At 40.1% G+C, this 26,831-nt stretch overlaps 2 protein-coding genes across 5 annotated transcripts in view; one reads left to right on the forward strand and one right to left on the reverse strand.

Moving 5' to 3' along the window:
* mtm1 (myotubularin 1) overlaps nt 1–2,353 on the reverse strand; it is a 31,802-nt gene extending 29,449 nt beyond the window's left edge. Inside the window, exon 1 of one of the 3 annotated variants that reach the window (XM_038731103.1) lies at nt 2,205–2,353. The gene's annotated coding sequence lies outside the window, so the exon portion shown is untranslated. The remainder of the gene's footprint in view (nt 1–2,204) is intronic. The other 2 variants (XM_038731102.1, XM_038731101.1) reach the window with 2 other exon arrangements.
* Nucleotides 2,354–11,540: 9,187 nt separating this feature from the next.
* Nucleotides 11,541–26,831, forward strand: part of nat16 (N-acetyltransferase 16) — a 38,608-nt gene continuing 23,317 nt past the window's right edge. Inside the window, exon 1 of one of the 2 annotated variants that reach the window (XM_038732186.1) lies at nt 11,541–11,737. The gene's annotated coding sequence lies outside the window, so the exon portion shown is untranslated. The remainder of the gene's footprint in view (nt 11,738–26,831) is intronic. The other variant, XM_038732187.1, reaches the window with a different exon arrangement.

The following is a 26,831-nucleotide window of genomic DNA, read 5'->3' on the forward strand; positions in this document are numbered from 1 at the left end:
GAACTCAACCGTTACCACATTTCAACGGGCATGGAGAGAAAAGATGAACAGAGACACTGTCCTGCACTGTCAGCACACGAAGCAGATGAAGGACTTTACCTCCTTGCTACCACTTGCTTTCCCCTCACATTAACTGCAGCTGGCTGTCTCCTGAGATTTCAATTAGATGAAATAACAGTCTTGTCTAGGTGTTGCCATGTGCAAACCACATTAACTTTGTCTCCTACAGTACTGCCCAGTCTCGTGGTAATGTCTCCATAGTTGGCTTGACTACGATCATCAAGCAACCACCCAAAACCCTTCACCATCTTCCAGCAGTTGAACTGCTCAGGCAACCAGAGTCTGTAACAAATGTCATCTGACACCAGCAAAGATCATCACGAGACACTTGGCTCAGGTGTCTCATCAGAGTTGTAAAATAAAAGCCAGACTGTTAACTGAAGTTTTAAGATAAACTGTGTGGTACTTGAACACTTGTCACTCTGCTTCCCCTCCAGGCCTCATATACTCCAGGGAATTATTTTAATAGAGTCTCTGGTTACCGCATCTGATATTAGATTTTAGGCTTGAGTAGTCGCTTTACTGCCCTTTTTTCCTGCTTTGCTCCTTCTGCTTTTGAAATTTCTGACTAAAGCAAAGTAATTGCTGCAAGATGAAAACCTTAGATGATAATAAATGGTATTTTATGAAAAGATAATGCTGAAATGATTCAGAGCTCGGACAACATGTGTCTCAGAAGGTTTCTGATTAAAATAATATCTTGGCTGATCTAGACCAAGCTCGGGTATGGCATAGGCACTAGTATCAAAATTTAAAACAAAATACCCAGCCCTACTAATAATATATCCATTGTTTGTTTGCCACACTTTGGGCAGATTACACAGTGTGCAGTTTTCCTGGCAGACCCTGAATTGAGCTGCGTAGTGTACAGTAGTGCCTGTTGTAGGGCTGACACTGATATTGGACCGATTTAAATATCCAATAACAATATACAGTGTTTCCCCACACACAGGCTTTGGCGACCCATTACTTTAAAATCGTTTTTGATTGCAAACTACATCATTCTACAAAGAATAAAAGTGGTATGTGTTTGTATACACAGCACAGAAAGACCACACTGTGAGACACAAAACTCGCCCAACGGTCACCGAGCTCGCCGACCGGCAAATCGGGCTCAAAATTGTGTAGTGTGTACTAGGCTTTAACCACTTAAAACCACACGTGGTGAGAGGGGGAAGCAGCGGGGCAGTAAAGTTGTTTCAGAGGATTTGTCTGTGTGTGCATCAGATTGCTGTCAAATAGTAATTGCAAAATACTTTGTGGTTGTACTAAGTGAGCACAGGGGAGAATGACAACTGCACAGCACCTTACTACTAACCGCACACAGCTGGAGAACACCACCTGTAACCATAGCAACTACACACCAGAGACGGTTACAGATGTCAGATGTAGGCTCAGAATGCTTAGACATACAAATCTAAAATTAGTTGACAGAAACTATAGTAAAACAAATAATCAAATGGCTAAATCTGCTAACTGATCAAACTAGATACAGGCTACAGTAGATCCGTACTGATAAGTACAAGGCAAACTAAAAGCAGTCACTACTACTGGCTCTGCTGACATATTGATCTGGCTCCCCTACACAGAAGCTGCTTCAGCTTCAGCTATGTCTCCGTAGCTTCACACCTCTAGGCTGCTAGGTATAATAACAGATACACCTTTATAGGCTTAAGTTACTGTGTCTGCTCTTTTGTATTTACAGGCATATTTCACATTGTTTTGCATTGGAACGAGCGCATATGGCTGTTAGGTTACATTTTCCACAGACTAACAAACCTGACAGCTAAGAGGCAGTTCGCGGTGATACCCAGCTCAAAAGGTAGCCTACGAGTACACAGCCAAGGGGCAGTCTTTTCCACTGTAGAATACAATGCTGTGTTCATGCCACAATTTGAGCACACAGAAAAACAAAGCTCCTCCAAAAACCCCTAAACTGAACTTTTCCAACTTGGTCATTCCAGTAGGCACAACTGTGGAGTTGCACCAGGAAATAGCGGAGGCCTAGACGGTACGACAGCTCTTTCCACTCCAATTTCAGGCTACTTTTCGCCAATAATGCACAGAAACGTCCGGAAAACCCCTCCGACAAACACTAAATATAGACTCAGCTGGCCTCGTAGCGGCCAAATGCCTTAACTTACCCGCAAAGTGCGATTCTCCTGTGGCTGGATGTCGATCTGTTTCCCTGAAGCCACAGCAGGAACTTACTCTATGTCACGTGCCGGACTGTCATGGCGCGGATTGGCTGGTTATCAAATTGGAGCCTGCAAGGAATGCTTGGAAAGGTAGTTTTCAAATCTTCTTCTTCATCTTTGAGGCTTGACGGCAGCTTGCACCCTTGATGTTGCATTACTGCCATCTTCTGGACTTATTTCATTCCTACAGCTGTCTGGATTGTCAGAATTTTCCGAGAAGCCCCTGACTGTAGTGTCCAGTTCAGGGCGGTGCTTAACGTGAGCGGTGTCATACTTTTGACCCCGCCTACGTTGTGCATGGCCCTTCGACTAACTCCATGGAGGCTATAGACCGTATAAAAAAGGGGCAGGCAGTTGACAACAGGAATTTTAAAGTCTTTGCCTCTTTTGTGGAGCCATGTGTGAAGACTTTTCAAACCTTGTTTTAACTGTGTTATGTTGTTTTAGTAAAGATGATGTAGAAGTCATCCGCGTGATCTGTTTAGTGATGGTATAACTTAATGTACAAAGCACATTTACCTCGTTTCTCTGTATGGTCTGTCTTTATTCTCATGAGAAAGGTAAACAGCATTATAAATCAGAATGGGTAGTAACTATAAATATGCTCAATAAAATAACAAAACATAAAATTTCTAAAACTGAATAATGGCCCATATTTCACAAAATAATGAATGTACTGGAACGCAGTGTAAGCAAAAATACACACTTATTTCAATAGGCTGCAGATGAAGTAGTGTCAATAGTTTAACTTAGATTATTAGGACTCATTGTATTTAACTTTAGAAATAAGTTTTTCTGTTTAAAATTCACTTGCAAGACAAACAACATTGTTTTTAATTACCAAAGGGTCATTCAGCAGACAGACAGATGGTACCTTTTACGCAGACAGATGTGTGAGAATAGGGGGGCATTGAAGATGTTCTTCACTCATTGACACATTAACATGACTGTGGGCTCAGGATGTGATCAGGAATGTATATTCGAATGTCAAACGGAAACACCACTGTGTAACATTAACATGACTGTGATCTTAGGACCTGGTTAGATGCTGGGATAGAATCAACATTTGCATGAAGTCACCATGTCTTTGTCACTGGAGAGTGTTTATGTTGGGAGAGTATCTTGTTGAATCTCCGTGGCAACATAAAAGGATTGATTCATCACATCTTTGACTCCAAAGTTCTTCTTTGGGAAGAAATGTTCATTATACACTAACAATGGAACTTTTTATATTTGACCTTAACTTGCATACCCTGGGATTATGTTCAGGTATACGGCGAGCTGGTCATTATTAAGCAATAGCTCACGACAGGCCGTGGTAACCGTTACACCTGGAGCCGCACACGGGTCTCTTTCATGCTGTACAACGTGTTTAAGTACCTGTGATTGTATTTTCATTATTTCAAATAGTAGGTCCTGATGATTACTCGATGTGTAGTTCTCAAATGGGTTGTCATATTCGTTTTTATGGATCACTTTTCGTTTCATGTGAATACCAGAGGAAGCTGTCCGTAGAAGCAGAGGAGGTTGCTCCTCCTGTGTTTTTTAGAGGGAGATCAAAATTTAAAAGAGTAATAGGGGAAAGGGCAGTCTGTGTGAAGTGGTGGTGGTAGAATGGTTGGGGTCTCCTGCTGGGCGGGATCTCTTATCACTTTAATGAACTTCCTTTTTTCATGCTAATCTGTTATTGGCCAAAACATGTAAATGAAGGACGTCCTCTCTAACCAATCAACAACCAGAATACAATACTGACATTGCATTGGTCTAATGATAATTTGTAAATTTGATATTCAGTTCTATACCCTGTATTGTACCTGACGAACTGGCAGTAAAGCCATAGATTCACACAGTAGCAGCATATTAGAAAATCAATTATAATAAGCAAATTGCAATCTACTTTCAAACACATTCAAAAACAGCACAAGTGTGCTTCCCAGCACTGGATGCTTTAAGGGCGTGCTACTTGGTGTCACTATAAATGATGCAGTTAGCAATTTCTATTCCATGACTTCAGGCTATACTAAAGCCCCAGGGTGGTGAATAAAATAAATTTTGTGCATTGTAGTGATCTCTTCGTTTTATGGACTAAAATGTAATCCAAGCGTCCAGAGACCAGTGTTCCCCCTGTATTTAGTGATGGCCAAATGAAGCGTTCCGAAGAACTATTGCTTTCCGATACAATTGTGTTGAAAAAAAAAAAGTTGAATATGGTTCACAGGAAGCTTCATTCAGAAATGCATACCACCATCTGCTGGTGAAGATGTAGGGTAATGCGACAACCACAAAATGCGATTCTGCAAATATGTTAATGCAAAACCCAAAAGAAAATTTTATTGAACTCATTGGTTGCTCTTTTACAGCAGGAGATGCACAAAATTGCGATTGCAGCCTTAATTTTAATGTTGTAGCTACCACCTCTCTTTGGCCTAAAAATTCATAGGAGAAATAGGTGAGACAAAGCAATTAGCAGCAGTAATAAATTAGCAGGTATAAAAGTATTCCATAGTGAATGTAGTTAAGTATCTCAGTCTTTGGTGACAGGCGATTTCTTAAAAAAACAACTACCAACAACTTAAAAAAAACAGCTTTGAAGAATATTCTCTGGCACACAACAATGACAATCCAAACACTGAATATTATCACCAATGATCTGGCTTCAGTTTTATGAGAATAATGTCACCCGTTGGTTTGTGGACTGCCATGTTGAGTTTTTGCAACCAGCGGCACCGGACGTGACCATATTTGGACGAGACGGTAGAGCTGACGGTTGTGTGCGGAGCTTGTTAACTTGCTTAGCTAGGTGCGTCTGTAATTCACGTTAACTGTCACTTTAACAGGGCTGACAATTTTGTCTAGCGAACAACAGTCTTAAAACTAAATGTACTCACCAGAGAAAGTGAACAGCCAACTCCCAATATGCTTTTTCAGCGGCGCTGGTTAAATTTACACAGTGCAGAGGGTACGAGTCACTCTAGCCTGACTGACAGGTCGCCTGGGTAACGACTTGTCAATCATAGATAATACCGTCCTTAAGCATACTCTGCTTTATGGTCTATTTTCCTCTAAATGGGACCATAATTTAGGGTGGGACGGTGGTGCGGTGGCAAGAAGGTCGTGGGTTCAAACTCCGGTTGCCCTGGCCTTTCTGTGTGGAGTTTGCATGTTCTCCCCGTGTCTGCGTGGGTTCTCTCCGGGTTGTTCGTCTATGTGTGGCCCTGCGATGGACTGGTGACCTGTCCAGGGTGTACCCCGCCTTGCACCCGATGTCAGCCCCCCCGCGACCCTGTACGCAGGATAAGCGGTTGACGATGGATGGATGGGACCATAATTTACTAAATTAACATCATGTTGTATTGAAGAAGACATAAAACTAGCGATTGAGACCATAAACTCATTAGGAAAGTGTTTACTGAGGTAATTATTCAGCTGAGAAGTTTTTCTAATGGAACCGGACTCCTTTTTGCAACCAGAAGAGTCGTTGGCCGTTTGATATAATGCAGGTTAAAGGGACTTCCGCGTTGGATTCTCATCTCAGACCGGAATCTTTACGCTTGGTTTCACTACCTGAGTGAACCAGTGTGTTTGCTTCAGACGTCATTTTAACGTCACTAGCGACATTAAACGATACAAGCTCTGAAGCAGTGGTTCGTTGAAAGGACTTAACGAGATTGAAGCAAGCAATCGGAGCTTTGGTGTCAGACGTAACATCACTATCTGTATTCGGCACACCACCGGTGCGGAATGAATGACTACTAAAAGCTCATGCAATCGTCAATATCAATGCACAACTGATGATTTTAACTTGCACACTGACAGCATGGTGATACTCAGCGCTTGGCTAGCTCTCTGTGTGTCCTGTGTGTGTGGCCAAGTGAATGAGAGAGAGCGAGCAGCAGAACATGAAGGTGAAAGTTAGCGGAGAAAAATTATTAACTTAGCAATAAGTTTCAGTCTGGTAGTAAACGTGTAGTGTAGGTCATAGTGTGTCCGTTAATAAAAGTGTGTTGTTTCCCCAACTGCTGGAAAAGTGATGGCCGTTAGCACGAGCTAACATCTCTCCTGTATCCTACAGCACGTTTTCTGCCTGTTATGTTAACGTTAGCTAAATTATCAACAAAGTAATGCTAATTAGCTGTATGTCATTACTAACTTAATGTTAAGTTAATGACATAACTTAATGACAAGTATGTCAAGGATTGAGAACATCAGGTACAAGCTTAGACTAACTGGTGTATATGCCTGTACACATAACATTACTGTACATCCTGATAATTATATTTCAGAGTCTGATAACTGGTTGTTAAAGTAATGAAGGAGGTGACCATGGAGCTGAGGTTAATGAAGTAATCGTAATCTAATCAAATCGTGAAGTGCCTAGAGATTCCCACCCCTACTTACTGTTCCCCTGTGTGCCTCATTGCAGGAGTGGAATCAGGTGTGTGGGAGCCGGTTGCCAGCTGCCAGCCATCGGTCTCATCAAGCTCAGCCTCATATAGCGGCTCCCAGCCTCTAGACTCATGTTTCCAGTCAGTCATGTTCAAGACAGTTTAGACAAAACCTGTAAATCTGCCCTGTAGCCCTGTTTTCCTGTGCCACAGATCTCCCTGCCTGTTCTGACTCCTGCCTCTGCCTCTCTGCCTCTCCCACACATGCCCTGGACAGTGGATCCCCTTGTGGACATCTGGAGAACCTGCCCTATACCCAGGACAAACAAATGGATTACTGGAAAATCCACATATCCTCCTGCAACCCCCTGGCCTAGCCAAATTCTGACCTATACTCAAATGTGCACGGCAGAGTTCAGGGAGGATCCCTGAACTCTGCCGTGCACATTTGAGTATTCTGTCAAATAAACCTTGTTTCGCTCCACACATATGCATATATGTGTATGTGTACCTGTATATGTCATCCACCTCCGACGTGTACACTCTGTCTATATTGCTTTTGTTTATAGTGTGTGTATATATGTGATCTCTGTGAGCAATGCTACAATTCTGAGTCAAATTCCTCGTATGTGCACACATACCTGGTAAATAAAGCAGATGAATCTGATTGTTTGTGTAACAGCAAAGATAATGTGGGCTTGAAGGTTTTTTTTTAGAGGAATTTAACAAAAAAAAATTCTGTTACTTACCTTTTCTGGAGTTTTCAGCCACATGTTGACATCTTGAAGTTATATATATTTCACACAACAGTGTTGATGTTAAAAGCTAAAGCCCTTTCTTCTTATCCAATTTCCAATCTTCCTTCCCTGCCCTTGACCCCCCCCCCCCCTCCTGTCATCTACTGAGTGACTTTGTTAACTACTAAACAAAAAAAGATACAACATACACTCCTCCTTTCCCCACCCAACTGCTGACACCACCTGTTCTATGTTGCCCTCTTTATCTCCTGTTCTAACTTCCTTTTCACCCCTCTCACAATGCGGTACTGGTAACCCTGGTTACCTCCCACCGCCCAACCACCTGTCTTCTTGACTCTGTCCCCTCTCACCTTCTTCAATCTGCTGAACCCCTTCCTTTTCTCTCTTTGACAGTGTTGTAGATTTTCTTGTGAGACTTTGATACTTACGCTACACTGAAATTAATTTGCTGATATTTTTTTACTATATTGAGGACCCCCTCTCTGCTGCAGACAGAGGAAAGTCACACAATAATTTTTATGAGATCTGGGTGACATGGAGATCTCATCTACAACTCAACCAACCACCCCCCGCCCCTACTGCATTTCTGGCACTGTTTGGTATTTTCCAAAAATGCTGACAACACTCATCATCTAATCTTCAGACTTCTGAGTCCAAAAACCCATTTGGGTAACTTTTCCAGATGTTTGCTTTGAAAACTGCCTAAAAAATAAAAAAGATATTATTTTAATATTCATTCACAAAAAAACTTTCTGATATTATACCACTGTGGTAATGTTTGATAAAGGGGTAATGTTATGCTATATAGCTGTCCACTAGTATAATGTTAATTCCAGCTGGACAGAAGTTTCATTTTTGTAGGTTGTTTTCATTTATTAAATCCAAGAAAATGCCCTACATGGTGGTTTGTCTCTAATTTGTTAATGCTAAGTTCTGTCTTGTCAATAATCATAACCATTCATGCAGCAATGAGCTCGACATTTCTAAAGTTTGCTGTAGCATATCAACCTCTTTTTAATGTCTGGCCCCCTCCAGACGTTGATTGAAAACCACCCAGTCCTAAACACTGCAAAGGTGTCTCTGAGTGAGGGGGCCAGAGAGACAGTTGAGAATCAGCAGATTGTTGGCATTGAACACTTGGCTCGTCTCTGCACTGTCCATTTAGTGAACTTTATTGATAATATCAAGTTTTTTCTGGGACTGCAGACGTCTCTTTAAGGCAGATGGACTTTTAACAAGTCTGGAGTAAAATTGTTCATCTCTAACATGTTTTACTTCCTGTGTCACTCATCTTTTCCCTCTGCCGAAGACAGGAAACACGAGAAACAAAACAAGACGAACAACCAAGAAACTTTGAGCCCCCACCTGAGGAGAGCTTTGATCATAGGAGACATCAGAACCGAGAGGAAGAGACTCCCCTTTATCAAAAACACCCGTGTGGATTCACCTTCCACACTACCCCAAACCCCATCCAGGTCACCCTTATCTCCAGTCTCCCTTTCTGCCTCCTCCCCCTCTTGGAGTTCACTGACCAGATGCTGGTCACAGCTGGGGCCAAACTCACCCCCGCCCCTTCCCTTCCTTGCCCTATTCAAATGCATTGTCTCCCCCCTAAACCCCCTCAGCATCCATCTCCAGCATTGGTTTTAAGTTCTCAGTCACTTTGAACCCATTTGTCACAGACAATGGTGTCAGAATCACCCTCTGTCTCTCCAGACGGATAAAACCATGTCCAGTTAGGAAAACCATTTTTAATAAATAATTTTATCATCAAGCACAATGACAGTTTCATGATTTTAACAGAAACATGGTTAGACTAAGATACCAGAGCAGCTGTTCCTGTTGAGTCCCTCTCCCAACTTCAGTTTTATAAGTGAAGCTAGAGTGCATAAAAAAGGAGGTGGAGTTGCCATTTTGTTTAATGACGTCTTATGGAAAACCATTTTTTTTAAAGCACTTCAGTTGAATTCTTCTCGAGCTATATTTAAAACTGAGTTCAGTACTGAGTATACTGAATACTAAATATTGTGAGTAGAGTGGGGTAAGACACCCCCCTAAGCTCAATGTCTATTTGCTGACACATAAAGTAATATTTTATAGGGGGTTTTTGTATCTTGGAGATAGTCATGCTAAGGGTAACATAATATAAAGTAAAATAAATACCTACAGTTGAGAAATTAAATAGAATTTAATCAAATGTAAATTTTAGGGGAAAGGCATTTTTCCCAGCTAGTGGGGTAAGATTGCCTTGCCTTATGTCATTAGCTTTCCTATCATTTATTTCTCAGAATTTTAAATAGTGAGGTTGCTGGAACTTCATTAGCAGAAGATCTGAGGTAAAATATGCGCATGCTAGCTAGCTTGTTAACTAGAAATGTGAACATATGTGAGCTTATAACCTCAGAATTTTACCTCAGACTTTCTGATAGTGAAGTTGCTAGTTGGCTAAAGGGTGTATCCAGTGTCTAAATAACATCTAACTTACAAACAATCAACCATAAAGGGGCACGGAGACTGGGGTGGGCGTCTTACCCCACTGGAGGGGGGGGCATCTTACCCCAAACATACTAATCTAGCATTTTACTACTTCAACCAAAAACTATAAAAATCTTTCACTCTAAACAATTGCATAACTTAAGGCTCCCCTTAATGTAAATATAAATATATATAAACTGAACACAATAAAAACTAACAGCTTATTTTAACTGACAAAAAAATTAGATCAAATTAGGTCAGAATGGCTTTTATCGAATAATAAAATTTTTTGATGAAACCGAGGACATTTTTTGTGAGACGAGCATCAGCCAGAAGAAAAAAAATTGTGACATTTTATGTTTTTTGTTAGAATTGACACGGAGTGTGTCTTACCCCATGTTACCCTACAAACGTTGATGACTTTGCTGAACTGCGCTCTATAATCTGTACTGACTCTGACTGGGTAGTTATTATTGGTGATTTTAACATTCATGTTGACCTCAGGACAGAGGGACTAAAGAACTTGAGTTGTGTTCTTGATAACTATGGACTGGCTCAGCATGTGATGGAGCCCACATGCAATCAGAACGCTGCTGCTCGAGTCCTCAATAAGACCAAAAAAGTCCATCACATCACTCCAGTTCTGAGGTCTTTACACAGACTTTCTTGCCTGTTAAAGAACTGATTTTTAAACCATCCAGGTCTGCTTTCTGTCCCCAAAAACTAAACCTGCAGAAGCAGTGTTCAGTTTTTATGCTTCATATATCTGGAACAAACTGCAGTTCTGCTGAAACTTTGCCAAATCAAATTTTTGTATGAATATATCCACACTAAATGAAAGTCATTTGAAGACCAGTAGAATTTGAATGAAGGTCTGAAGTGAAGGAAAGTAAGGGACATTATAGGTGTGTATCCAAATACATACAGTAGATGAATCTTAATTAAGTGAATGAAGTTAAGGAGAATTCCAAACAATACAATAACAATAACAGATTAATAACATAGATACATAGATTGTAACTGCTGTCCCTTAAGTTGCCTCTTTTGATTTGTGATATTGGGCTATATAAATAAAATTGACTTGACCATCTGCAACTACAGGCAGGTCATTGTTATACATTTAAAAAGGCAATGGGCCGTGAATAGATCCTTGCCAAAGCTTGGACCTTTATAGTAGGTGACATGTAGCCTAATCATCAAAAGCTACAAATAGCTCTCAGTCTAACATAGCTAACAAACCATTTGAGAGAAACAGCCTGCATTCCAAGTCTTTAAAGCAGCTGTATGCCTTTGAGAGGTTTAAAAATACACCAAGTGAACATTTTTAGTTTTCAGGTCAGAAAAGGGCTGTGTTTTTTTCCTAAATCAAAGAGGATCTTGTTTGTAGTAGGTAAGTGTGTTGTCCTTTAGTTTATTTTAGTGGGCTCCTTCTGATGGCATTTTGACGCATATTCACAGAAAAAAGACAGAAATTAGGTGTGCTACTAAACTGCTCGTCGTGCTCCTTGGAAGTCTCTACACGTCCCTTTGATACTGACACGCACCCGCACACGCACACGCACACACACACACACAACACACACACACACACACACACACACACACAGAAGAGGGGGAGGGCTGCGGTGAAGCTGAGCCGCTCCAGTGGGTCCAGTACGAAGGCTTGACGTAGAGAACTGGATGGGGCGGGGCTTGGAGTTCGTGCTTAGTCTCCAGTGGATCGCCGACAGAGCCGGGTCTGTCCGCCTTTCATTCATCGCCGGAACTGTGCAGCTCGTGCATCAGCCGCGGTACCGTCTCCCATCCTGTCTCCTCCGACCAGCGACACCACCAAGGACACCACCGCCGGCCATCGTCCGCGGTAAGACCCGCAGAGCAGACGGCGGAGAGCTGCTGCCGGTTAGATAACGCATGGCTCAGCGCTGTCCCATAGGTTGGCTGAAGGAAAATTACCAGCCTATAACATCCCTATATGGGCCATAGCGCGCATGCAGTGTTCAGAGGTGCTCAGTAGGCCTGCTGGGTTTATTGTGACGTATCGGATTTTATGGTATTGTTTGATTTTAATCTCCACTGGTATTGTGTAATATTCTTAAACGTGTTGTAGGGTTCTGGCTGATGACAGGATGGTGACCTTGTCAGATTATTTACGGGCTTTTTCATCGTCTTCGCTCGGTTATCACGGTGGTACCACAAATGACGACACACACCGCTGCTATGTAGTTTAAACCCTGAGAAATCCTTACAGCATCATGCATGTTCTTGTTAGAGGTGCTTTCTCCGTCTTTACCATTTGACCACATTGCTAAAGATATAATGCCTAATAACATGCCATTAGGGTCGTTATGGATATGTTCAATTTAGTCCAGCTCATCCATCCTGTCGGCTGAGCCGATCCTGTGGACAGCCAAATGAAAGACGAGAACATGCGCAAACTCATTTAACTCCAACTGCATTTAAAACATCTCCTTTAGGTAATAATACATACATACATGTACATATTCTTGCTGTGTGTACATTTGGAAGCATGTTATTCAGTGGCAGGTGATGATGATGATGATGATGATGATGATGATGCAGTCTTTAGCTATTAATGATATTTTCAGTCAGGCTCATCCCAATTCAGTCGGAACCTATTTATTGGAATCTATCATGTTCGCATGCCACAAATCACAGCTGTAACTAACACTGATTCATCTAGGGCTGTAATGGTTAGTCCAGCAAGCAATTAGTCAGTGACTAAAATTTGATAAAGAGAATGAATCGGCAGCTATTTTAATAATTGATCGATCATTCAAGTCATCTTTCATGGAAATCTATCATATAAGCATTAGATAGCAGCAGATAGATGTGAGTATGTTTTGCCTTTCGCTGTTTAATATCAGAGTGAAGGAGATGTGTTTGGATTTTGGCTGTTCTCTGGAAGAAAACAGCCCCTTGGACACATTTTCCTCAATTTTCTGACATTTCATTAACAAAAAAACAACACAAGATTTACTGATAATCAAAATAATGATGATTTAAGATTTCATTTATGAGATATCTCTAAAGCATCTGAAGCTAGTGAAAATATCCCTTTTGACAACATTATTAGTGTTGTTGACGCATTTGGTTGATTTTGTTGAGGATGTTTTTATGTTAAAGAGGCTGGAGCATCATTTCAAGGTTCTCTTTTTCAAACTAGTCAGCCAGAAACACCAGAACCCAATCCAGAACATCCAAGATGTTGGTATTTTGCAGGATAGGAGACCTTCTGATACGAAAACATTTCGGTGCTACCAAATTCAGGCTGTTGTTGCTTTATTTTCTGTTCATTGATTAAGTCTCGAATGGGTTCACTGTTTCAAACTCTAGTCAACACACATTGTTTCAATTCAATTCAATGCACTAACCAATCAGCATGTATCTCTGAGATGTTTTGATGCTGTCAAATGTTTGAGGCTGAATATAATACAATTTTGGACAAAACAACATAAACACCCAGCTATTGATGGCAGATAAGGATGAGGTCTGCAGCCACTTGCAATAAGGCAATGTCTTCAATGTTCTCCTTTGTTAACCAGTCAGCCAGACAGCAGGGTTTAACTTATGCCCCATCCTGTGATCCAGAACCTCCCAGATTGGGATTAATATCTATGTAGTTGGATTTGGCATTTCCTCTTGCTATTATAAAAACAAGATTTTCTGCTCTGTCAGTCATTTATTTCCCATTGACTGCAGATACTGGCATAGGAGCCTGTCAGTATAGTCAGAGCCCAAATAGATCAACAGGATATCTACAGTAGTAGTAAGGGCACCAGTATTTCCTAGGAGAGTTGTGTCACTGATCTTTATGGGCTCTGACCTCCAGGGATTATTCTAATATATTCTGCCTCCTTGTGTAATTTGGAATAACATTTAAAGTTTAGAAAGTGGTAATTAATTTGAGGCAATGCTCCTAGTAGACATGATCACTGAGCAGTGTAGCTGCCAGTAAGGGGCACACTGGGTAGAAAACAAGGTCATCTTTGTGTAGTATACCGATATTGATATCACCAATGGCATCCTAGATAAAACAAAATGAAAATGAAAGTCCTCGTTTCTATTCTTTCTATCTGTACCGGGGTTGTGCCGGGAGGTCAGTGTGTGTTGCCATATTCCCCTGAATAAAACAGTTTATCTTCTGTACATTTTTTGAATTTCTGAAACTCTGCGTTGTCAGCTCAAACTCTGTTGCCACCATCAGCTGTAGTTAATTCAGACAACCAAACACAAACACCCTATGGCAGGTGAAGAGGAGGATGCAGTCTGCAGCTATCTCAGATGTTTCTATATTTAGAGCTCTCTTTTAAAAACCAGTCAGCTAAAGACAGGGCTTAATTACTACATCTTGCAGAAACATGATTCTGAATGTCTCACACTGGGATTGATAGCTGTACATGATATAAATATAACTGAAATGAGAGTTACCATATTTACCAGTTTTCAACTTGAATACTGTTCCTTTTATCATCCAATCACAGCATGGAACAAAATTTGCTGTTTGCAGTGCTGTGAATGCATCCATAGGCTGAGCTGTGCTTTTCACTTAATGCTTACATTAGCATGCTATGCTAGTATGAGCATGGTATAATGCTTACAGTTAGCATGTTAACAATTATTGGCAATTGTTGATAATTGAAACATGATGATGTTTTAGCATGCAACATTTAACACATCAACATGCTTTGTTCTATATAACATTCAGTATGCTGATTAATGTGTTCCTAATTAATAAACTCTTTGTATATTTAGGATCTTAATTTTAAAATGCTTAAATTTCACATGTAAAATGTTGCATAATAATGTTAACATGTGTACAGTTTAGGGGTCGACCAAGAATCGGTCTGGCCGATTATCGGCACAGATATTCAGCATTTTTCCAATAACCTGCATGGTCATTTTAAAAACAGTTAGCCAATATAATTAATTAATAAAAAAAAGGGCTCCCTTGGCACTGATGCAGCCGCCTCTCTCTGTCTGCTCGAGCCCACAGAGTGTTGAGTACAATGTCACTGTCATCCACCGCAGCTGTGTTTTGGTTTTACACAAGCACATGTGCTAGCTCGGCTCATAGCTAGTAATAAACAAGCTAAATCTCTCTGTCCGTAGTCTGTTTAGCTGAGATGCTACGTACCGTAAAATTGAGCAAATCCTTGTACACTCAGCTGCTTGTTGAAAGAAACCAGCTCCTCTCTACAGCAGCAGGAGAGGGAGGAGGACTGAAACTGACTGGTGTCTTCTTTCTAAACTTCACTCAATACTTTCACGTCAGGAATATTGTTTATTTTACATGTTCTATTTGTTTCCAGTGAGATGCTGATTTCATATTACATGTTACTTTGCTGCAGTAAACTTTACGTTTGTTGCTGCTCTGAAAACAGTTAGTTATAATAAAATATTAAATTTGATTACTGAATTTATTCTTTTTTAAATAACATTTTTAAAAGGAAATTATTTAATAATGAAAAACCAATAAGAGTATGGATAAAGAACAGAACCAATAATTGCATCAATAAATAGTATAAATAAAATCCTAACAATATAAAATAAATACAATATCAATGGCAGCCGGTAAAGACAAAGTTGATGATAGTTTATCACTCATAGTTAACAAGTCCATCTCTGGGATGGATCTCTAATTCATTTCATTTACTATTTATAAAGATTAAACATGACAATTAACCTTAATCTTGTTATTTTTAACAAAGTTTTGTGTTGGAGTTATTCTAAATTTTGACACCAAGATTGTATGTTGGTTCAACGTATCGGTCTAATTGGTTACTAATAATTGGGACTGGCCCGGAAAAAAGCAGATAATAAATAATACAGTTTGGTAACATGCAAACATTAAGCATGTGAACTTAATGTCAACGGTACAGCTGAAAATGACAGGAATTTGTGACACTCCTGTATGAAGTGCTGGACAAGTGGACATTCTGACCCCCTGCTGGTTCAAGATGACATCAGGGGATCACCACAGTCATTAGGATTCATGTTTTAGGGACCATGAAGAGTCATGCCAGTCCACCCAGCAGTTGTTTGTAGTCTGAGTGTGACCAGCCCACTAACAGTGCTGTCCTTAGAGCCACTCCACTCCTAATGGCCAGTAATGCACACAGAGATCCACAGTATTGGTAGAAATATTAGCAGTAGTAGCACCTAGACATATGTTTTTATGTTGCATGTATGGACTTCATACTAAGCTTTACTACATGAGGAAATTTCCACTGAAATGTTTCTGCAGAATGAGAATCTAGAACCATAGACAGTTTCACCTTACACTAAGAAGGTAATTAGATATATAAGACTCATGTGAAGTTAATAGACATGGGCCCTATCCAATTTCTTCTTCTGTAACCCTATCCCTCGTCTCAGAGTGCTTGTGATTGGGTAATGGCCCTTTGGAATGGAACTACAAGGGCCAGGGGGGAATCTGTAACTATGAATTGGAATGCCAGTAGCTGTCATGGACAACAGAAACTACTGTAGGTTCCAGAGTTATGTTTAGACTACATTTGTACACATTTTAGCCATTCCTCAGCCACGGTTGCAATGCATTTTGGGAAAATACTTCTCTCACTTGATTTGACTATGCATGTGGAAATGCTCCATTTGGTGGACCATCTGGACACTAAACAATCACTACCCCGTCATCCCAAATAGAACTAGGACACACTACACTACACGAGAGTGCACAAAATGGAAGAAATGTAAAACATACGTGTTTCATTGATAATCATCTCTATAGAAGAGTGTCTAGATACAATACAGGACTTCCAGATATTTGCCTCATTTTTCTTAACATAGAACGAGAATATTTTGTTGTTAATATGACATGATGTAACATTAACGCACATGCATTATAATCGGTTTGTTGCATGTATGTTTGGTTTTAGTTTGGATGTAGGCTGTAAAAGTCATTTGGGAGGCATAGTGTCTGTAGTTGGAATGGCAACAACCATGAACACATTCTAGAGACTTGAAGCTGCATTAATGAATTATTTAGTAAGCATTTGTCTATTAACACATCCAGCAGCCACAGAGCTACATTAGCCATTTGTCATGTTTCTAAGATTACACTCGCCACCTCCCTGATGGGAAACACAATTTAACCAAGAAATGTACACCGGGCCAAGCCTTTTACAGCCCTTCAAATTAACTTTACTTTTACATAAATCATTTAAAACCCATAAATTAGCCCCCATCATTAGCTATTGTAGGCTTTAATAGATGTTTTTATAGTCTAGGAGTCATGATTCTAAACATTTTAGGACTTTAGCTAATGACTGTTTTAGTAATCGAGTATTATACAGATTATTTTATCGACTCATTGAGTTGTCAGATAAGAAATACTTTTGCCTGGTGCCCCCAGTATCGGGATCAGCTATGTAACTCGTATCACTGTAACTTTACAGCCCAAACTCACGGACAAACCAGAGAACAATAATAACAAACGCATTTACAGCTAAGAGTTGCCTTATCTTAAATAGCAATCATGGCAATAGGTGCTATCAAATCACGCTGTCTTCACTTGTCCACAGCGTAAGCGCATTGTGCGACAGTAATAATCATCCTTGCAAAACAGTGCGCTGTGTATTTATATAGATTAAACAAGCATCTATGCTTTTTAGTAATCGAGTTATTTAAATTTCTCAATGAATCATTTCAGCCCTAAAACAATTACAGACAAGTTTGAAACAATCTCACATATGTGTTTGTGCTTTGGGAAGTTACAGTATGAGGCTCTACTGTTAGCACGACGATACCTCTAAACTGCTGGACGACACAAGTTGAAAGAACTGGCCTTCGAGTTTTCACTATGAAATGACATTGATGGCTCTGACCTCATGTGGCTCAGCTTATCCTCTCCCTAGGCTCAACTTACCCACGATGAGGGGTAAGGCGCTATGGGAAAGTCATATCTTGAAAAGAGTTTATTTTAGATCCAAAGTGATTATTCCCAGGGATGCACCACATCCTGAAATATATGCACATATTATAACTGGACACATTATAGCCGTGTCCGCACTTTAAAGACGTCTCAAGTAAAAACTGGCTCAGCTCACCCCGCTCTCCCCTAGATAGCTGCACATAAGGACCTACATCTGGGGCAAGTTGCCCACTGACCAAATTAGCTGCATAACCCGCACATGCAGAGTAAAATCCAAGTTGAAAAATACAGACTTTTCAAAAATTGTCCTTTTATCTTTGGTCTCCACCAACTCCTGAGAAAAAATATCTGACTCTTTAGCTGCTAAATGCTCCACTGTATTCACCAGCTAGTTGTGTTTTTCCTAAAACCAGCTGCTGCTGGAAATGAGGCTAAAGGCCACTCCTTTCACCTTAGCCATTTGATCCGTTGTTAATACAAAACTATTGATTAGTGTAGTGATAGGACATGTGTGGTGGTTTTGAAGTGGCCCTCGTCCTACACATCGTCATCCTCATCATCATCATACACATACTGTTACTTATATGCCTCTTTCTTTTGCACGGTGATTCACAAAAAAACCCTTCTGTTGTCATGCAAGCTCTTATAGCTGCTGGAGAGAGAGTCAGTGAGAGAGAGAGAGAGAGAGAGAGAGAAAGGTTTGGATGTGATCTGATGTCTTTTGACAGTTTGGTATTTGGAATTGAAAGCGTGGAGGCATTATTGTATTAATCATGGAAGGGAGAGAAAAAATAGCAAAGCACAACATGGACATCCTATTCTCTCCACTTTTGTCAACACATATACTCACTCGACCCAGTCTTGCTGTCTCTCCCCATGCAGACAGGGACAGGATACCTACAGTGGATGTCTACGCAAACAGAGAATGGGACATGGTTCTGTACATACGTGTATGTATGTGTGTAGTTGTGTGTGTTGTCATGCAAGATCTAAAGTCTGGAGTCTTCAGTGATAAAAGCATGATAATTTGTTGAATTTTGCTGTTATAATGGCAGTCTGATTCTTCCATGTCGTTGGCTCCTGCTGCTATGCCAACTATCTTTAAACATAAAGACTCAACCACGCCTATGCTGTTGTCATATGTGGTCATGTTACCCCTTATATGCCTCTTGCATCTGTTTCCAGTACCTACCTTGGTGTATGTCACATGATTGTTGCTTAGCTGTGAAATCTTGCTGTGGATGGTTTGATCTGCAGCTGATGAACCTAAATATATACAGTTGCAGGAAAAGGTATGTGAATCCTTTGGAATTACCTGAATTTCTGCATAAAGTGGTCATGAAATGGGATCTGATCTTCATCTAAGTCACAACAATAGATAAACACAGTCTTCTTAACACAACCTGGGTTATGTATGTTAATATTGAACATAGTGTAAACATTCACTGTGCACGGTGGAAAAAGTATGTGAACCCCTAGGCTAATGACTTCTCCAAAAGCTAATTATAGTCAGAAGTCAGCCAACCTGGAATCCAATCAATGAGACGAGATTGGAGGTGTTGGTTAGAGCTGCCCTGCCCTATGAAAAACACACACCAATTTTATTTTTGCTTTTCTCATGAAGCGTTGCCTGATGTGAACCATGCCTCCAACAAAAGAGCTCTCAGAAGACCTAAGATTGAGAATTATTGTCTTGCATAAAGCTGAAAAGGGTTACAGAAGTATCTCTAAAAGTGTTGATGCTCATCAGTCCGCGGGAAGACAAATTGTCTATAAATGGAAAACGTTCCGCAGTGCTGCTACTCTCACTAGAAGTGGCCGTCCTGCAAAGATGACTGCACGAGTGCTCAATGAGGTTAAGAAGAATCCTTGCGTGTCAGCTGAAGACTTACAGAAATCCCTGGAACATGCTAACATCCATGTTGACGATACATCAAACATTGAACAAGAATGGAGTTCATTATTTGCTGCATGTCTGGAGTTTGAAAAAGAGCACCAGGACTCTATGCTAACCTTTTTCCCAAGAAGCACATGTGAAAAAATTTAGGAGCACAGTGAAAAATGTTCAAGTAACACTGAGTTTAACAAAGTATTTATTATACTACATGTTTGCTCCTTCTCTTTGTGTTCAACTATGGTGTGAAACCATTTGAAGACTATGGAAGTGAAGACCCTGATGTAAGTACACTTGGCATTGGCACTTTTGTCGGTGCTTTATAAAATATTGAAACGGATGTTTTGAAAATTTGAGATTGAAAACAGCTTTTCAAACAATGATCACTCATCACAAAAGTATTTGAACCAGGTACAGATTCATTATACACCAGCTGCACCCAAAGAACCCACACCACGTCTAATGTAAACAAGATTACTGAACAGTATTGCAATAACTTTCGTAAAACAGAACAAGGGGAAGGTGTTACTCTCAGGAGGAAGCTAGAAGCAGCACATGATTTGACCATGTTACCCCTTATATGCCTCTTGCATCTGTTTCCGGTACCTACCTTGGTGTATGTCACGTGATTGTTGCTTAGCTGTGAAGTTTGATCTGCAGCTGATGAACCTAAATATATACAGTTGCAGGAAAAAGTATGTGAATCCTTTGGAATTATCTGGAGTTGGTGGAGACCAAAGATAAAAGGACAATTTTTGAGTCTGTATTTTTCAATTTGGATTTTATTCTGCATGTGCGGGTTATGCAGCTAATTTGGTCAGTGGGCAACTTGTCCTCATTTGATCTACCTCCGACAGACAGCTTAGGCACTTTTATTTTGTAGGCAGCAACATAACGAAAACAACAGGGTGCAGGATGAGAAATGTATGGCAGAAGTTAGCAGACAGGGAGCGATGGACTTCACATGGTATTCACAACTTGGATTAAATTTTATGAAAAGCTGTTTTGATTCTTTTGTTCGGTGGACCCTTCCAGACTGAAGGAGTAAAAAAAATCAAGGAACGAATACATTTAGACTTAAGCGCTTCAAAGGGCCACGTTTTTTTTCTCCTCTCATGTACCATGCAGGTTACACCGGTAAATCTATAAGAATTAGACTTTGGGGCTCATGGTTTCTGTTAAATGAACTGAACGATTGAATTGTGGAGAATCTAACCGATCTAACGATGTGTAGCATGTCCATACTGACAGATTGATCAGTTTAAACATTAATATTTGTATTCATGATCGGAGCAGCGTAGAAGCAGCTAAACAAAAAAGTTGTTGTTCCCAGTTTTGAATGCTGAAGATGATGCAAATGAATGTGAAAACACACTCATGTCTTAAAGGTACAAAGGTGTAAGACTACTGTCCACCTTTTGAATTCATACTTCAAAAATATAGGGACTGCACATTGCATATCAGGTCAAAACTGCTGCTAACTGCCAGTTAGCTCAGTTAGCCGTGCAGCTAATTTAGCAACCCTAATAGCTGACTGAGTCACCAGACCCCAAGCCGGGTGGGCTAGCTACTAAACTGGGCTCAGCAGACTCCCAGTGAACCAACACAGCCTTAGAGTCAAAGGCCAGTTTGACGACAGGGAATACATCACCAAGGTTATACATAACCAGAGGCTCCGACCAGGACTTTGACTCCGGGACGACGAAGACACAGTGGGTTCAGGCGTAGACATGAGAGGCTTCAAGCGGCAGAGGACCGAGAGGGAGGCAGAGAGGCAGAATATTTTCACATCCAGTTAAGGGTTTATTTCCACCAAATCCTATTGAACTATCACCTCTCGAGGCACAAGTGTAATTACAACATAGGATGGGCCGGGGATGGCTGGTTAGCATGCTACCTTCAGTTGATATCTCTGCAAGACAACACATAGACGTCTTTGAGTTAATGTCAGAATGTCTTCACATTTTTGAATGTTTTAAACATAAAATCTGGCCATATCTTACGCGTTGTACATTTTTAAAGGACCAGTTTGTAGGATTTATTTGCATCTATTGCATTGACGCTAATGCATTATAACCAACTGATAACCCTTCTCCTACGGTCACTGCTAAACTCACCAAAACTCTTCTCTTCTCTGTTTGATTTGTCCATTTTGGGCTATTGTAGAAACATGGCGGTGCAACATGGCAGACTCTTTGGAAGTACCCACTACTGTAGATATATTAGTTAATGGAAATGGTAACGGAAATTATTCTTATTTTCAGGTGATTATACACAAATTTAAAAAATATATATACGAGACTACTAATAAATTATATTCCATTTCTGCCAGTATTACTGCCAATAGGCCTATCCCCCTAAATCTTAAACACTGGTCCTTGATGAAGGACCAGATTTGAACTTGTTGAGCTGCGATTACTTGGTGTGTAAAGACAATCTTGCTTGACAACACACTCCAAACACTTTTTTAGCCAGTTGGCTATGGTTGTGCCACTCATATCTTCCCATAACATTGGAGTCACAGAGGCAAGCACCTGCTTTTGGATGCAAAAGCAATCCATCCACTGTACAATGAAAGAGATTTGAATACATTTCCCAAGTTGTAATTGGGCATGGCAACTCTACATCCTTATAAAAACCAAGAGTGTAAGGCATGAAGCAAAATTAGTCAATTTTATAAATAGAAATTTCCTAAATAGGATTAAATAATCACCGCCCATATTTTACTCTTTTGTGACTACTCTTCCGTCATGTCACTTATTCTTAGCCTACTCGTTTGCTAGCTAATCACATAGCTGCTTTGAAGTACAAACCTTTATGGCATATTTCAATAATGAAAAAAAGGGTGTTGGCATTCCCACAGTATTAAAGATAAAAACTAAAATAAGTAAAGTGTGAGGGTCTCATTCAAGCAGCTCCAATGAGTGTGTCATTCATTAAAGATATTTCACACATAGCTAGAGTTAATTCTTCCATCCATTGATATGGAACATTTACATCTATGAAGAAAGTGCTTACCTGACAAAATCAGGTTGTTCATTAGAAAATCCAAATTTTCTAGTTCATAAGTACTCCAGCTTTAATCAACATCACATTTAGAGGGTGAAGCAATCCTATCCTTAGATTGAAGCCAGCGCTGAAACAAAAGCCAAAATTCCAAAAGAGATTCACACTGAATGAAATTCTGTTCTACAGTCTCAATATCCCTCTTACAAAAAACACACGAGTTGTTATTCCAATTAAATCTTTCAAGTAAAAAGTCTTTGGATGAATAAATCATTCAAAATGTTAAATGTCACTATTTTGGCGTTGTTTCCCTATTTTCCTTGCCTTCGTCACTGTTTTTCTGAACAACGCATTTCCTTTTCAGCTGATTAGGGTGTTATTGTGTTTTTAATAAACCTATTAGTAAACTGCTTGCTACTTAAGTTAATTACAGAGTGGCCTAATTTCAGATACAATGTTAGAGTACACCAAAAGCTGCTGAATCATTGTTTTGAGGGGAACTGGAATGGCTTTATTGTATTCTCTAATTGGGCAGATTAAATATATCACAAAAAATATCCATGTCTACATGTGAAAAATAATAAAACAAGATCTACAATTGCGATAGGCTAATGTATTTCATAAGGTTGATATTTAAACTCTGCATGTAGTTAGGTAAACGAAGCCACATCAGAAACATCAATTCTGAGTAAAGGTTGCACACAGAGGTGAATCTAACAGGCTAGGCTATGAAAAGATAGCTCAGCAGGCTTTAACTCCGCACATTACGAATGCAGCACAAGCTGGGCAACTTTAATGGATTGGCTTTGTAGTGCTTCATTTTTGTTTGCAAGTGCGTCACAAAGAAAGAATCTGCCACAAGAGTGAATGATGGTTAACGTTAGCTAGCTATGAACTGCAGAAAAAATTGTTATTCACTGTGCCACTCAAGTTGCTACCAGCAACTTTTTTTCCTAGCGTGTTACTCAATGACGCTGTGAACCAAGAATGCGAAAATTGGAGAAAAAGTGGCGGAGCGTTGTTCTGTAGTGCTCCAGCAGCGCTGCTCTAGGTCTGCGTCTCCTCAGTAAAGAGTAAATGGTCTGTACTGTAGAGTGCCTTTCTAGTCTTCCAACAACTCAAAGCGCTTTTACACTACGTCACATTCACCCAATCACAGACACAAACCACCTACGACCATCTAAAGTTTAGGAGAATTTTAGACAGAGCCCCAACAACGAGGTAACGTTACTCTGCAATCTCTTGTCAAGATGGCAGCAAGATGGCAACGCAAATCCTGTTTCCTTTCTGCACATGCTATATCAGGATGATCAGCACGAGCAGCGTGTTTCTGTTAGTAGTAGTCACTTAAAATTTATTCTTTAAATGTTTCTTCATCAACCCCATGTTGATGACTCGTTTTAAAATATGCCACTCTTATCATTATTCTAATGAGCTTTTTGTGTCGTCTTTCTCAGGATGATGATTGAATGAAATATTTCATTATTAATGAGAGATTTTTTTGATATTTATTTTGAATAAATTTTTTTATTAATCAAGTAATACAACAAAAATCTTTAGAAAAGTCAATGAATTAGTTGCTAACTTAAAAAAATTATTTTTGGGTGCATCCTTAGAAATAAAATGGACTTTATTGATCCCTCACTGGGGGGAGTTCACCTGTTACAACACAACACAACAGATAAGAAAATACAAATTAAATAAAAATAGAACAGAAAAATAAAAAGACAACTTATATGTACTGTATATATGCACTGTTTGCATACAGTTGTTACTGAAGTGGAATATTGCACAGGCCACAGCCAGAGGCAGTGGCACAGGACAAAATATATACAGCAGTGTAGCTAACTGTGTCATTTTGTCTGACATTTCTTTTGAAAAAGCAGGATTAGGATCTCTCAGATAGTAAGACCTTCCAGAACATTCCAACAACAATTCCAATTAGTTTTAGCTTGTTTTACTGTTATACTGTTAGATTTTTTGTTTTCCATCTCGCTTATTTCTTTATTCTTCTACATTTCTGCAGGGCTCCCACATGCTCATGCAGGGATATGGCTTTTGATTGAATATCTTTTGTTATCGTGCAGAATTTTAGCAGAAAGTGTCGTCATGCAGACCGTTGAGAACAGATGTATGAATCTCTCTTTCAGTTGTGCATGTGACTCTTCAGGGAGTGTTACACATACACAACACTCAAACATGCACACATTGTGTGTCGCACTGAAGGGACCTTGGAGATTAATGACTGAATAGGTGCTGCAGTGCAGAGGGGAGGCCAGGGGAGGAGGATGAGAGAGGGAAGGGAAGGGAGAGATAGATTTAGGAGAGCAGGAGTGAAGCAGGGTGGGTGGGTGGTATGGAGGAGGGTTAGGGCTAAAATAGAAGGAGGTGGACGAGAATGTTGTCGGCCTGAACAGTTTTATTTTTTTCCAGATAGGCCTTACTCGTGATGAACTACTGCAAAGTCAGATAGCTCTGTGTGTGTGTGTGTGTGTGTGTGTGTGCGACCTGAGTGATGCATTGCCTTGCTCACTCTCGATCCCTGAAACTGGACAGAAGTGACACAGGAAAACAAAACACAAAGCCCTCATTTCTGCTGTCCCCTCACCTCTCCCTTCCACTGTTTCATCATATTTATTACACCCGCAGCTGTCCGTGGGTGTAATGACACACACGTAATCCCCGCCCATCCCCCCCACACATCCTCTCCTCCCTGTGACACTCATTCATTTTACAGCGGGGGCAGTTTAGGCCACTAGCAGACACTGTGTTTCCATGCACCTGTCTTAGGAGAGAATAAAGATTTTGTAAATGTCAAACATAAATCCCAATCAAAATGGAAGATGGTGATATTCTATATTTTACTGTAAACAAATCCCATTTGCAGAACCAAACCAACAATGAATTGATTCTACTAACACATGTTGTGCGTGTATCCAAAGCCTGATATATTTCCTTCCTCTGAGCCATTGAGCTCTATTGTTGTCCAAAAACTGTTAAAAGCCATCATTGAGCCTCATTGCTGTACAGGGTGACATGTTCCTTCATTAACATGCACCGTAGTGTGGTCTGACTCAGTCCCACATACACGTCCTGCTGCCCTAAATACTCAAAGGCAATATTTCCTGTTTGAGTAATGTTTGATAGAAACTACCATGTCCAGAGTTTGTAGGTAATTACCAAGCCAAAAGAAACTACAGATTTGTGAATATAGCCTAACCATTAGTAACTGTGGGTATCTGAGGTATCTGGGTTTTTTTTTTACAGTTGAAGGAACCGTTAATTTATTGGCTTTCTAGGCTAGAGTGTGGACAAAACCAGGTTAGCTTTTTCCAGTGTTTGTGCTAAGCTAAGCTAAATGGCTGCTTGCTGTAATTTCAAATTAAATGGGTACATATAGCGGAGTTTCCACCAAAAGTAGTCCCCGGATCTCTTTTCAAGGAACTAAAAGGTTCCTTCAGCCCACTGTTGTGTGCATTTCCACCGTGATCTAAAAACCTGCGAAGATTAGGCAAATTAACCAGCTGACGTATTTAGTAACCACTATCCATGAGCAAAATTTATAAATGAACATCAGATTTAAGTGGAACTGACTAAAGTACCTTAGTACCCTAAAAAAGACCCTAGAACATATTTTAGACACTGATTCCTTCGGTGGAAATGCAGTGAGTTCCTGCAGATGTTCCTAGTTCCGGGGCATAGTTCCTTTGGTCTAAATGCAGCTTATGATTAATTCTTTGTGTAACTCTCTGCTCGAAAGGGAATGAATGTATTTCCCCAAAATCTCAAACTATTCATTCAAGTAGAGTTGGCAGTAGAGCTGGACAGAGAAAGAATATTATGTGTTCAGTGTGTGTTGTTGTTTGTTTGTTTGTTTGTTTGTTCAAGAACAAATGGACTTGGGGAGTCCCTCAGACGATTATGGCCCCAAACATACAGTGAAAGCTGCTCACCTGGTGCATATCCCAAAAACGTATATCTTCTCTGTTAGTTTTATATTTAAGTCTATGGCACATCCTGGCTGAGCTGGGCCAACCACCCACCCACATGGATAGGACAGAAACGATATCTTGAAACAACTCTTAGTAGTGTTTATATATCAGCTTCAGTTGTGTGTTATGCTCAGGGCATTTATTTTGTAAT

This window comes from Micropterus salmoides, unplaced genomic scaffold, assembly GCF_014851395.1.
Source record: "Micropterus salmoides isolate LMB-PRFRI ecotype aquatic unplaced genomic scaffold, ASM1485139v1 Ms_hic_scaffold_2, whole genome shotgun sequence".
Taxonomy (NCBI): Eukaryota; Metazoa; Chordata; class Actinopteri; order Centrarchiformes; family Centrarchidae; genus Micropterus; species Micropterus salmoides.